The sequence below is a fragment of the Apteryx rowi genome, unplaced genomic scaffold (genome assembly GCF_003343035.1).
Source record: "Apteryx rowi isolate R43461 unplaced genomic scaffold, aptRow1 scaffold_21, whole genome shotgun sequence".
NCBI lineage: Eukaryota > Metazoa > Chordata > Aves > Apterygiformes > Apterygidae > Apteryx > Apteryx rowi.
This window is the reverse complement of record NW_020448419.1, coordinates 108,509-123,250: the sequence shown is the minus strand read 5'-3', so window position 1 is coordinate 123,250 and position 14,742 is coordinate 108,509. Positions and strand designations below refer to the sequence as shown.

Below are 14,742 nucleotides of genomic sequence, written 5' to 3'. Positions count from 1 at the left end.
ACGGTTGCTCTGAAATAGTGTCAAGGCCTCGGTGGTGGAGGTGGTAAACATGACTTGGATTTGCCTTGAGTTGCTTTTGGAAGTCCTGCTGTTTGTGTTTTGTCCACACAGTACTGTATTTGAATGAGTATTTGTCACTTAATAATAACAGGGTCCTTTTTATTTCTGGCTGCAAGTCCGTTCAATCAGAAGTCCTTTTAAATTGCCTTTAATTGTGAGACGACTCTTCTAAATGGAAGATAGCTGATATTAATTTTTATGTAGAACAGTTAAGTGCTTAATATTCAACCTTGTCTACCACTGAACTGCTGAAGCAGGAAGAACATGAAGTCTGGCTATAGCGGCTGTGGTCAAACTGGCAAGCATTAGAAAACGAACAAAACCTGAAAAGCCTGCAAGGCCTGGAGCATTGCTCTGTCTCCACCACAGCTGCTCTCTTAAAAGCATGGATGAAATTTCTGTCTAGAGTACGAGAGCAACGATGCTGGGAATAATCAAATATTCTAAAGCCGTGGCTGATTTTTCCTCCTAATTGAGGAGCAGCAGGACTATAGTAATTTTTCCTAGTCCTGCTTACCCCAGGCTAGAGGGGTAGAGAGGCTACTTGTTACCATGGTGATGCTTTCTCGCAGGAGGACTTGGCCTAGCTTGTCTCTAAAGGAGCAAGACAAACAAGGAGGCTGATCTCCTTCGCTGCTCTCTGAAGGACATAGCTGGCTGAAGGGGGAGCTTTCCTCCTAAAACTTGAGGGGGTGTGTGGTGTTAAAAAAAAGTCATTAGCAGATTGGTGTTTTGCGCTTTAACTCATAGGAGTCATAGACACCCCTTCGCATTTGGAGCTGCAAAAATGTAAGTGTGAATCTTCATAGCAGTCCTGCGGTTTTATATAACAAGAGGGAAATGCAACAGATGGGAAGAGTCTTACTCATGAGCACGTAATGAAATTGGTTTGACTTGGGAGTTCTGGGAATGTGTCTTCTTGAACACAAGGCCCTCTCCAGAGGAAATGACTGTCTTGGGAGACTGACATAAGGGTTGGGTAGATGCTACCAATTTCAGCAGCTTTCATTAATGGTGCTGTCAGTCTTAAGGTTCTTCTCAAACTTCTGGTCTGTACTTCTTATAAAAACTAAAGGCAAGTTTTGGTTCTTCAAAACGCACTGAAATAAAAGCAAGAAGATTCCCCTCATCTTTAGTATGAAATAACTGTGGAAGGGATCTTTTTTCAATAAACTATTTCTAACAAAAGACTATTCTGCATGCTAGATAGCAATATCGATGAAACTCAGGATTCTGCTCCCATGGAGATATATGGAGATCCTTCTGTTGGCATTAGTAAAAGTACAGGCTGTAGATGTAAACTATTGTGTAATAACAATTTATATAATGGCAAATTATTAGTTTCAAGAAAATTGTCAAGCTTGCAAAGTAAAGAATGGAAGTAGGCAATACTGATGTTCAGGTTACCTGAGCAACCTTAATCAAGGCTGTATTATTATGTTTTCATGTTATTATGTTATTTTCATTTTCCAGTGTTCTGTGTTTTCTCTGCTCCCTGTGATTTTTTTTTTTTTTTTTTTGGTTCTCGTCTTTTTACATAGCCAGTGTTAATTTTCCTGCATTTTCTATCTGATTGCAGTTTGCCTGCCCGTTCACTGATCCCCAGTTTCCCTTTGTCTGTGAGTCCCAGTACGTGGTTGAGGCAGTTCAAGGCTATTCTTTTGGTGACTAGTTTGTTCCTTATATGTTGCCTTGTCCACCTTTAGTCCCAATGTTTCAGTGGTCCCCCTTCTCTTTAGGTGTTTTTTACTTGACAGAGGGTGCACCTGGACCAGAGTGGGTAAGAAGTGCTGTGTCTGGGAACTTCCTCATCACTTGTGGTCTGGGGCATGGTCAGCAAAAATGATATCCTCAAAAAATTTAGCTGTGATGCTCTACCAAGTCTCTCTGAATTCTGACTTGCTAAAGATTTATACCATTGCTAAAACTTGGATGGATTTTTCAAGAGAATAGTATTCGGGATATCCACTGAGCCTCCAGGCTAAACTTGAAGCTCTTTTCCCAAGAGAGGTACAAGAGAGCTAAGAGAAAATTGACAAGTTTATTTTGGGAGAGAAGCTGGGGCAGGGGCTGGAAGCAGCTCCTATTCACTGGCCTTGTTCTTTGTCAACAGCTGCTTCCCTCTTGCCTAAATATTTCTAACTGATGGAGCTTGAGGCAGAAACTCCACATGTGAATTTATGGCCCAAGAGGTTTAAATCAGGAGAACAACAAACATAGGCAAATATGGTCCAGCACTTTATCATGTCTGACAGCATTAGTAACTGGCAGAGGTATTGAGGCAGGGTTCTGCCTAAATATAGCAGCTCTTTAATGCACAGTATTCAAATTTCCCATATCAAGATAAAAACAAAAGCAGCCCCCCAAAGAAATCAGTTCAATTTCTAGATATTTGTTTTCCATTTTGGATTAATTTATGTGGTTGCATTTGTGCTGTCTTAAACAAAAGTTCCATTTTAACCATGTTTCAGTCCCTAAGCAACTTTCAAAACCCTTAGGTAGTGTATTTTTGAAGAAGTTGTAGCAAGAATGATTACTTTAAAGTACTTCAAATGCCATCCAGAGTCTTTCTCAAGCAGTAATGAAGGCATGCTTTGAAGGGCTAGACTTATAAAACCTTCATTTTTAAAGTAATTACCAACAGATAAACTACATCATAGACCTGTTCCTCATCTTTAATTATTGAGGAGAGAGACTACCATCATCAGAAGCCCAAGCACAGACCCAACAAATCACATAGCAATTGCTCAGTACAATATCTGTTGTGGTTTGTTCACAGTACGAGGCCTGAATGCTGCCATTTACAGACCTGTTTTGCAGGGTGTTCAGGATGGCTTTTAATAAGTTGTGATTGCTTCTGGTTAGGTGATGGAGCTTTGTTTCTATTGGCGGTTAAAAGAAAGCCAACTTTGGAAGGAAGCCACTTTTGGAGCAACGTATGATTTCAGACTTTCAGATGTGAAAGGAGTTCATCTGAGTAGCTCCCTTGCCTCCACCTTAACTTTTTGTTAACTTCTTTGTAAACTATCCCATTGTGTCTCTGATCCCAGTGATGTCATGACTTTGCTACAACTTACTTAGGTAGCTATGGAGCTCCTGTCAGAGCTTACTCTTGGCCTCTGTGGGGACTAGCTGCAGGCTTCATAGAGGCAAGGTATTATTTGTGTTAGCTAGCTAATTAGTTAAAAATCTGAAATTTAACACTGAGATGCATTATCTTAATTGGACATATTACTGGCACAGAAAAAATAACATCTGATGGTGGCATTTAGCGCTTTTTGCATCTGGCTAATGTTGGAGTAATGACTTCCATTTTTATTTGTACTAGTACAGGCTGAAAATACAAGTATTTATTTTCTTTGTGTTTTAGTAGCAATTCACCCCTCTTCATCCATGTGTCTCAGTTCAAAGACAGCGATGGGCAGACCTCACTCTGCTCTTCTGTCTGGTTGCCCTCTGCCACCATTAATCTTTCATTCTTTCCTTAGCATTCCTTTAAAATCACTTTTGGCAAGAGAAGATTAACTCTTAATTCTGCTGCTACTGAAGCTTTTTAACATCAATGCCAAGTAGTTATAATTCTTAGCTTAGGTCTTCAGTTAAGATGAAGTTAAACTGAACTTTATTATGAGCTGATTACTTTCTATGTGCTACTTAAATGTGGCAAGGCTACAAACTTGATACTTGCAAAGAAAAGTCATGCTTTAAAGCACTTTCCTGTTCTGAAAATAATGACTTCCTAAATGTGTTCATCTCGATGATTTCAGGGTCACTTGTGTTCAAATAAGTTGGTTTTGTTTTTGTCACCTCAAAATGTGTCCGAGTATGCATTTGTTTGTGTATACTCAGCCTAGCTTCTAACTTTATTCACTACTTTATCTCTGGTGTTGCCATTTATAGGACTGAAAAATCAAGCCTGCGTTTGAAGAGGATAGAATACTTTTGGGGGTGTTAACTATTTTCTCACTTGCTTTTTCTATTCATGGTGCTGATTCCCTCCCTAGTAGCATCTGTTTGCCATCATATTTGCCTGGTGTTATAATGTAGCTGGGCATAATCTTCTTGCACCTCTATGAAGAGACAAAATGTGCACACCTGTAAAGGGTTGATTAGTAATGTTTCATCTCTTGTTTCAATGTGGATTCCCCATTTTGTTCTTGTACAGGGGACTTAAGAATATTCCCTTCTGTGGCATTGGTACTGGGCTTCTAAGTACAGAATATAGGTTGGAGTAGCATGCTTCCTTCAGCAAAGAAGAAAGGTTGAACTACATGTGTATATATATTCTGTCCAAAATGTAATTATTGTGTTTTGTTTTGGATGTCTCTAGATTTGGAGTTTACATCATATCTGGCTTTTAAAGTCATTTCTCAACATTTTCTAAAATGCTAAGCTTGGTGGAGAAGACTTAAGGAAATAGATCTCCTCACAAACCAAACAAAGCAATTTGTTTTGCTGCTACTTTTATTTATAAAAAGAAAGTAGCACAAGGTAGCTAGCACATAGGTGTGTTCCTGTGCAGGACATGAGCTCTGGAGAATGATTAGCTGATCTGAAAGCCTGAGACACAAATGATGGATGATTTTCATCTCTGATGCTTTGACTGAGCAAGGCATTTACACATGTGACTAACCTTAACCACCTTGGACAAAATCATTACTCTGCAGAAGTCAATATCATTGAACTCTGATTGCTTCAGCACTGGCAGTATATTATCCAGTGTATGCACTAGTATTCCTTGCTAAATGGCAATCTAAATGTATCAAATAGTATGGTTCCTTAGAAGTGTACTTTGTGGTTTTTAACCCTTTCCATGTATAGGCTGATTACCTATGCTGTGAAATATTGGGAGAGGAGGATTGCTGTTGTTTATGATATTAGAAGGCTATGAATAATAATTCAGCGCACAGTAGGTAAGAACCTGTAGTGCTGTGAATGAGCTTTGTTTCATTGGTTTCAACAGGTCTGTGCCAGTTTGCTTAAGGCCAACTTTTAGTCCTTTGAATGTTCCCCTGCCCCTTTGCATTTCATTGTTCCCAATAGCTCCTTTGAGCAGCCCATCTGAAGAGCATCGCTGAGCTATACCTCTGCCATACACAGCCACCGAGGAGTGAGGAAGTTAAAAGGTGGTGCAGCACCAGGCCCCTGGGGCTGGGCACAAGAGTGGTATTGTAGTCAAAAAACCAAGCAGGATTTTGGGAGATCTGCAATCAATTTCTTGCTGTACCACGGGCTTCCAGTCACCCAGTGCCCCTGACTGAGCCCTCAGCATCATGTTCACAATACTGAGTTAGGCATCCATGTTCCTTAAAGTGGAAAAGTTGACTTTAGTGGCAATAAGGCTCATAAATATCTCTAGGAGGCATAAGAACAGCATTTGTGTCATCCTGCATGTCTAGGACAGTGTGCTTTCATTAACTAAACAAAAATAATCAGAGGATATATGAAGTCTTGCCTCTCTCCCAAGTAGAAATACTTGTCTACAGCTCGAGTTGGATGTGTTGGAGAACTACAGTCTACAGCTATTGGTCGTTACACCTGATTTGTATTTTTGGTTATGGACAATTGATTACTCTCTTCTAAAGCAGACAAATAATTTTAGGTCGTTATATAATGACCTAAAGCTCCTATTGAGAAAGTAGGAGACTTGAATACAATACCCTTTTTGCATCTGCTAGACAAGTGATTTATGTATAGGCAGGCAAGCACTGATGTGTGTCATCTATTGCCACTGTGCTGCAAGGAGTATGAGAGTAAATATAACTTTATTCCAATGATAAAAATGTACTTGTGAGGACAGAAGCAGTCCTGGGCTCTGGACTTGTAACCATTAGCAGTGGCCTAAATATACTTGTAGTGAATTCTGTGCTTGAAACTAGACTGGCAGGAGTGAAGGTAAGTTATGTTGATGATGATAACTCTTGAAGACCCACCCAAATGAGACACTCATGTTATGTAGAAAATATGGATACTTTATGAGGCAGTGGTCTAGACAGCTAAGAAGCTTCACTTTTAAGTTAGAATTTACTGATGAGTTGTTGACTGTATCTGTATTTCACTGAATGGAGCTCCAGATAGAATAATTTGTTTGCTATTGACAAGTACTGAGGTTGAAGTAAATTAAGTCAAGCTGATCGATTTTTTGCCACTTATGAAGAAGAGAGGTGACATTATCTAGATACTGCAATCACAAGCCTTCTTTCCAAGGGTCGTATCCTACTTTCTCTGAAGGTAATTCAAGTAAGATAAGTGTATGTGTATTTCCTGAATTTTTCCCCAAATGACCCAGTTCTGACACTCTACTTAATTTGAGGATAACCTTTTTCGAAGACAGGTAAACCTTTTTGAAAATCAATGAGAGAGAATCCTGGAAGTCATATAGTTGCTACCAAAAATTTTAACCAAATCATGAGCACTTCTTCAGTTATTTAAACAATATCATCTGCCTGCTTCATAAGAAAATACTAAATTTTGCAAGATACTTGCTCCTAACTAAGTCCAAATGACTTGTTTGCTCCAAGGCTGACCTGACTATGACTTCTTTTTGGAACAAGCATTCAAATCTGAACTGCATGATCTGGATAGTATCATAGTGTCTGTGCTTTTCATGTTTTTGCCCTAGGAGAAATAAACTATAGAGAAGACTTTATCCTGACTTTTATGATTTTGGTATATTTTCTCAAGGAATTCTGGTCCCCTCTAGAAATTGGGCTAAACTGATAACATTGTAATTAACCTTAGATTACACAGTCTCAACAGAATGAACGCTATAAGTCTGCAAGTAAAACATTCGAACAGGTATTTTATGGCTTCAAAGCATATTTGTATTCTGTCTCTTGCCTAGAAATATGCTATAATCAAAACTATAGGATGGAATTAATCCCCATGTGTCTAAGAAGCATTGCTCATAAATTACAACCTGCAAGCCTATAATAACTTCCAAGCTGGGACATGCCTTGGGGCTATAGGAGCTTAGATAAGGCACGTGGGGGTAGACAGGAGTCCAGCAGAGAAGGGAAATGGCTGGGGCCTCGGTGAGTGCCTATTCTTACAGTGTGCTTGGCTCTGAATCTGAGGTTGATGTTTTCCCTTCCTTATCCTCTGCTGAATGAGGCCACTAGATTGATCCTCCTGCAGCTCATTTTGATGTGCCCGCCTAAGTCCCCTTCTGCTGTGATGGTGAAATGCAACATTCCTGCAAGGGCTGTTAGAGTCTCTGAGCGGACCTCAGCATATTGGTTTCCCCCTTTATTTACACCCCAGTGCCATATAGCTGTTACTCTTGGGAAGACAGCCTCTCTCCTTACTGCTATGCTGAAGTCCTCTGTGGTCAGCCAATCGTGCTATTATACAGACGAAGTAGATCCATTCTTTTATCTATAGTTATCTTAAGTTTTGTAGTTCTTGATTGTTCCTGTTCTTATTATTCCTCTGAGGGGAATTAAAATTAGCCAGATATTGAGTGGATCCTGTGTCAACAGGGATGGAGATGTAGCTATGTACAGAATAAATGCTGTTTTGCCCAAATAATAAATCAGTGGATACATAAAAGCTAAGTATGTGCAAGTGGTTAATGCAAAGGACTTGAGGAGCCATTAGGACCTTGAGTGCTAGTCCTTGGTGATTTTCTAATTGAGATTCAGTAATCATAAACAGCCATTTTAATTTCCATTCAATTTATTCAAGCTGATTGAAAAAGTGGTGTAAAGCAGTCATTTATCTTGTTTGTGTGGAATTTTGTTAAGAAAAAACAAGGAAACATGAGCTAGACTGTTCAGATGTGCATGGGAATTGGGAAACAGTCTGTTAATTGCTTCAATTTTGAAGATTTCCCTATTTTAAAAAAAAAAGCATAGGTTATGTCCAGAGTTATTGGACCAGTCTCTGCTCTCAGCCCCATCCATATATATGAAGTGTTTAATACTTTGTGTTACTGTGTAAGCAATGTTATACTGCTGTACAGTTTCATATTTTTGACTTTCTATGCAGTAGGTTTCAGCACTTCTTTCAGTCCACATCCATCAATAAAATTGTTAAAATTTGATCATGCTGCTCATATTAAACAAGGTTATTAATTTCTCTGAAAAAACATTGTTTTAAGGGTGACAACTGCAACGCAATCATCTTTTAGTTACGCATGACATGTCTGTGATAACTACTCATTCATATAGCTAGAGAGTTTAACATGGATCTAAGAATAATTATAGTGTAACTGCAATGTAGTTAAGATGCATGGATTCTTTTTTTGTTATGAAAAGTACTTAAGACGTCAAGTGATGGTGATAGATGAATCAGTTATTAGCTTTCCAGTTTAATTACTCATACTGTATCTAAAAAAAGTTTCCAAAGTCGTCACTGGTAGTACGTATTGCATAGCTTCTCTATACATACTCAGTTGTTTACAGATTTTTTTTTTTGTAAAACAGCTGAATATACAGGGGTACAAGAGCCATTAATAGTTTCAGTGATATTTATACAGTCAAAGTGATTTGGACGCTTCTGATAAAGTGCATAAATACGGGTTTTGGAGTAAAAATTCCAGCTTCATTTTTGGAAGTGTCTATCAAAGAATATGTACATTGTAAATATAATTGCTTTGCACTTATGTGTGATCATTTAGGAAAATAAAATAACAAGACTGCTTTCAAGAACGTTGTATGCATGTATATAAAGACAGAATTTATTCCTGTAGCTTCTTTTGGGAGATTGCCAAGAAATGGTTCCCTTCATCTGTAGGTGCAAAATGTTCTGGAAGTTTAGGTTTTGCAGTTAGCAGAAACAACTTTTTTCACAAGCAAAAACAATTTTCCACAATTATGGAGGGAAAAGAATCCTGTCAGTCTCTGACACCAAGTGTTCAGGCTGAAAAGGAAATGGAAACCTTCTCCCTTTGTACAAGCCAGCAAGCACCTCGTTATTTCCTGGTCTCATTGCTGGTGGGGATTCAGTTCCCTTGGCTGTCTTTGTAGCTTGCAGATATTACTGCTACAGTAGAAAGATATGGCCAGATTTATTCGGAAGATGATTAACTCAGGCTGAACTTGACTCTAAGTCAGTGTTGAAAGTTTCATCCTGGAAGCTGTAGGGTTAGGTCACATGGAGATATAAAGAAGTAAATATTGTGTGGGGAAGCATATGTGTGCGCACAAATAATTTCAAGTTTTCCCTGAATGGTAACCATCTAGGAAGACATGCCTTCATACTGGTAGTAATTCAGAAGCACTGTTCAGCTACTATTTGTTCAAAGTTTTGGAGGCATTTTAGAAATGAGCAGTTTATACATGTTTGGCTGCCAGTGGTTGTTTTTTGAGTGATGCGAAAATGATCATTTTTGTAATGTGGAATTTGAACATGCTGGATTTAAAGTACAAGGACTCTGGATAATCAAGCAAGTTAGAACAAAGACTGATTAGAAAATGGACATATACAGTCAGATCGAAATGTTCCCTGCTCAATGAGCAAAGAGGTCAGATTTGATAATATTGTACTGCAGAAAGAACCCAAAAGTTAGAACAGCAAAGCAATTGAGAATTTGCCAGACTAATCTCTTTCCACAACTTTTGTCTGCCTCCCTAGTGAATAGGAACAACATGAGGCTCCTATACTGCAAACACTGACAAGCATAAAAAGGCTCGTAGGTGCACTCAGTGGAAGCATATACAGAAGTAAAGTTACCTATGTGCGGATATGTTTGTCAGCCTGGGATCCCAATCCTGCCTACAAGAAGCTATGTATCTAAGAATTCTTATGGAGCTGGGAATAAGCTGTTTACCATTTTATTTAGAATAGGGAATGAACTGCTCTGTTTCACTTTGTCTGTAAAGCTACAAAACTAGTACTCCTAGTGTGCCCCAGAGATTTTTCTGCAGCTTTTTCGGATTGCTAGCTTTCTGGACAATAACAACATGTTCCTTCCACATCTGAGGCATATAAATCTTCAAGAGCTATTAGTGGAGCATTATATTAATTCAGCAGCTGCTGAAAAACAAACATAATTGGAATACTATAACTCCCTCCTACTCTAATTGGACCTGAGTAAGTACATTCCTTTCCCTTGAAAGCCTCATGAATTTTCTGACTTGTTTGGGTACAATGGTGTCTCTTGGTCTCCAAACATCAGAAACTGACTTTTATATACAAAAAATACTTGAGTGATTTTTTTCCTCTTATTTTTCACTGCAGGTTGTAATTTATTGTTCAAAGTCCTTTAAACTTATTCTGTTCCTTAAACTCAGAGTCTTCATAACTGCAAGAAATTAAGAAAATGTTTGATAGTCCTTCTATTTAGAGACGCCAGCAGTTAATAAAGGTGAGAGTTTGGGTCTCGGTTAAAGATTCCTTAATAGATTCTTTGTCTGCCAGGAGGGGAGGGAGGAAGAGGAAGAAGGGGTGACTAGTGCATACTTTTGATTCCTTTCAATTAAAATACTACAGTATTATTCTCAAAGGTGTATTATGAGCTTTCCTGTGCCTCTTTTCTCTGCCTCTAGGGATTTTGACACTTTCTGTCAAAGCCCCCAAATGGGAAACTGTAAATTAAAATTCCTTAAATGCTATGGATATTGTGTAACATCAAATGGAACGGTCTCCCTGTTTTAGAGGCTTTTGCTATAGATTGCAGCTATATTGACTTTTCTGAGGCTTACGGATAAGCCTCAGGAAAGCACCGGTACATGCAGAAGGCAAACAGGAAGTTTTGGAAAGCCTTCAAGTTGTATCTTGGTAAGGGAGGAGTGTTTCCTTTTGAAGAATTGGTGGCTTACTCCTCAGAAATGACTGAACCTGAAGTCTAGTGAAGACATCCTTCTACTTAGCCTCCACCAAGAGGCCCCTGGTTAAACAGCTCAGTATCAGGAACGCAAGAGCCTGGGTGCTTCTTACCTTGGTCAAAATCTTAGTACCTGGAGCCAGAGAAACTTGGCAAACCTCCACAATGGAGAAGCATCTCCTAGAGCTTATGAATCTGGATCTGTGTGTGGATGCTGGACCCAGCTAGAGTTGGAGTAGGCAGTAGTGGGAGGCGTGGGCATGCTGTGAGCAGCTGCTGCCACATCCTCAGATGTCTGCATTCCCCCGACCACCGCGTGTGTCACCTTTGTGGCCCCATAAGGATCGCTGTCACCTTAAAATGTGTCTCCTTTTGAAGAAAGTATTCTTCCTTTGCTCTCCTCCTTTCCAATTATTGTTCTGGGCAAGTGCTATTTAAGCAGTTACAAAAAATTGTTACTGGTTTCTCTAGTTTTTAACTTTGTTTTGTGGTCTGGGGACTGTTGCAGGACTCTTGCAGCCTGGTTTATGTGGGTCCTCTCCCTCCCACAATGGAGAGGGAGTGAAAACAATATAAATATGATAATAAAATAGTAAGAAATTACCAGTGAAACCTGGGCAGGTGTAGTACTGAGAATCCTTTTCGGATTGATGTTGTCTTGTTTAGTTGTCTGATTACTACATGAACCAGCTTTTAAAATGGTTCTGATTTTATAGGATAATCATCCAAATAGAGAATAGAGTTTTATCTGCTGTTATGCTTGGAATAGAAACAAAGGCCATCTGCTTTTAGCTCTTCTGTAGATATCCATCATTTCACTGGCAGTTTTGTTTGATATGCTCCTAAATATTGTCCTTCATCTCACTAAATTCTTTGGAAAAGCACAAAATCGGTATTTTTTTTGTCTCCAATAGCAATGAAAAGCATAGCATAATAAAGCAAAATAAATTTAAGATAAACAAGATAGAAAAACAAAGGAAAGAAAACCCTAAAGGATCTAGTCACATTAATTCTGGAACTTTAAAAAACATGACTGCAGTTCAGAGCTATATATGGCCTAGGATAAGATATTTGAGAATTAAGACTCATTATATATCAGGATTTTTTTCCCCCTAGTTGAAAACTCCAGAAAATAACAAGGAAGATCTTTTTTTTACTGTACATATCTCCTTGGAGCTACTAAAGCCACTATCTGCACTATATATTTTATATTGGGTCAGACTTGTTCAAAGTGCTAATGTTTTGTCAGGTTGTAATGGCACTTCATTACTGGAAAGCTGCTTTTTTCCCTGTTATTTCAGCAATCCAGTTATCACTGCTTTCTATGGTGACTTTTATAGATGCCACCATCAAGGTTGTTTTTTGATTCAGTTAAATACATTTCAAAATAAGTAGTAATTGGCTTTTAAAGTCAATATGATAATCATCTGCCCATCTGTCACCTTTCCCAGCTGAAGGCAAGGGATGAGCAGGCGTCCCCCTGGGGACGGTGGTGAGCCCAGACCCCTGCACCACCTGGCCTGAGGCTGCAGCAGTGACTGCAGCTATGCTGGGGTTCGACTGTGAACTGCAGAGTGAAATAGTTTCCCCAGTGACAGTTTGGGGCAGGAAGCAATTTTCCTTTCCAGTGGTGATAGGTGGGTGGGTGGATGGATGTGTTGTATTTTTTCCCTGTTGAAGGTTCCTTGGATTTTTTTCTGTGCTGAATTCGGACAAAAATTTGGAATCTCCGAGGCTGTTGTAAATCAAAGACAAAAATGAAAACATGCAGACAGGATCAGGCAGATTTTGCTTGTGTTTTGCATCTTTAGCATCACTTTTAATGGAGTATTTCTAAAACCGAATTAATTTCAGATGTCGAAATAAAACATTCTAATTTCAGAACTTTTTTCTTTTTTAAACAGCCTTATCCTCATCCTTGTTCATCTCTACCTGGGAAAGGCTTCTGTTTCAATGAACTTTTCTTGACAAAAACGAAAAACATGCTATCAGAACTGGTCAGAAACTTTGCAAGTTTGCTGCGTACATGCCTGTCCATACTACCGTTTTTCCATAATAAGTATAAATCAGTACATGCTTACATTTCTTGTACATCTTCAAACAGTCTGTCCCCTAACTCAAACATGTAAAAGAGAGAATAAATATCAGGCTCTGACTTAATGGACTGTGTGGCTGCTGGTGAAGAATCGTGGTCGGGAGCGCGCGCTTGCCTGGCGCTGCTGACACAGGTTTCCAATCTACCTCCTTGACAGGGAGCCAGGCAAGGTTGGATGCCGTGGGAAACCTCCTGGAGAGGAATTGCAATCTCTCTTCTTCCTTCTCTGTTGTGAAGGGATGAATTACTGCTGTCCCTTCCTGGGTCCAGACCTGGGTATTCTCGTCCGGGCTGCCTGCTGAGGGTGAGGAGGCTCAGCCTGGGTTTCTGGCATGTGGTCCCCCTCAGCAGGAGGGGGACATCCCTCCACTGCCCCGATTTTTGAGGAGAAGCTTCGCAGTGGCTCCATGAAGGATGAGGAGAGCAGTTCATCTATAGTGATATAGAAGGAGAGACTTTTTCTTCTTCTTCTTCCTCCCTCCCCCAGCTGACTGTAGAATGAGTGTAATTGGTTATGGTAGGTATCTAAAACTTGGTGAACCAATGCCCCTGGGACCAGCTCTTTTTCACTCTGCATCAAGTCATTTATATTCTTAAAAAAAAAAAAGTGACCTGGAAAGAAAATGGTATCAGAACAGAGTGATACAGACATGCACCCAACTTGCATAGTTGTAAGTGACCTGATAAAGTAGCAGGCTTTTTTTTTTAATGCATTGACACTTTTTTTTTTGCACCTTGTTTAGTAGTTTAACATAGCAAAAACTTAAGGCTAATATATTGTAATAGATGCCTTGTAGCAATAATTAAAGTTGCAAAATGGTTTCTATTAAAATTCTCTGTTTTCAAACACCCATAACTTTCACTGCCAGGGTACAACTTCCTACTTTTGATCTATGCCCTAAGCTGATATTCCTGTTTTCTGTTACTTAGTTTTATGCAGATCTTAAAGAGGAAAAAAAAAAAAATCTCCTTGGCTTCTTCTGACTCATGACTCATTATACTACATAAGGCAAAATTGCAGATCTCATCTTCTCAGCTCTGGAGTGGGGAAGAACAGTTAACTTTGAGCATCCAGATCTGATACTGAGGCATGTCCTCTGTATATTTTGATACATTTTGTGCCAACACGTGAGCTAGCAAAGGTCCTGAGAACCACAGGCTATCTTTTCATTATCTACACTAGTGCCTGATGCTTTCAAGCAACGCGTAAGATTTCCACAGTATTTGTCTCCCTGGATTTTTCATCCTGGTCTATGGAAAGGTGGAGGTTTGCTGCTGGAAGACTTTGCCTGGGGTGAATTACTTCTTAATGTTTTTCTTGCCTGCATATACTGTGTTATGAATTTTTGGAAAGTGGGCTCTGTGTTGGTGAGAAGCCTGTCTCTCTGAAGTAAACCCTATGGTCTGTGCCTGCCCTTGGCAGTAGGATGAGGCTTTGAAGGTCTTGCTGCATTCCAGCCTCTCGTGTAACAATCTTCTGTTTTAAAAGCAGGGAAGAATGGTACAACATTGTGCTGTGGCCTTAGAATTGCTCCAATATGGTTGAACAAACAAAGGATGTTAATTCTCATTTTTTAGATCATAACCAGATGGGATACTTTTTGAATAATTTCAATGGAAAGCTGAAATTAATTGTAGTTGCTAATGTTCCTTTATTTTTATTTTTTTGCTTTTCTTTATACTGGCTGAAGAACTGATTTCTCTTCTAGCTATTTTTGGTTGGTTTGTTCTAATTGATGTTAAAAATATCCATTCCGTGAGTGGCGGGGTGGGGGGAAGGACCCCAAAAACAAAAACTGTAACCACATCTTTGCTGATC

At 39.3% G+C, this 14,742-nt stretch overlaps 1 long non-coding RNA gene across 3 annotated transcripts in view; it reads left to right on the top strand.

Moving 5' to 3' along the window:
• LOC112965316 overlaps window positions 1–12,970 on the top strand; it is a 94,772-nt gene extending 81,802 nt beyond the window's left edge. For 2 of the 3 annotated variants that reach the window (XR_003253248.1, XR_003253245.1), the window contains 2 exons: window positions 10,296–10,369; window positions 12,733–12,970. This is a non-coding gene — a long non-coding RNA (uncharacterized LOC112965316). Of the gene's footprint in view, window positions 1–10,242; window positions 10,370–12,732 lie in introns of those variants that run through there. The other variant, XR_003253246.1, reaches the window with a different exon arrangement.
• Window positions 12,971–14,742: the final 1,772 nt, after the last annotated feature.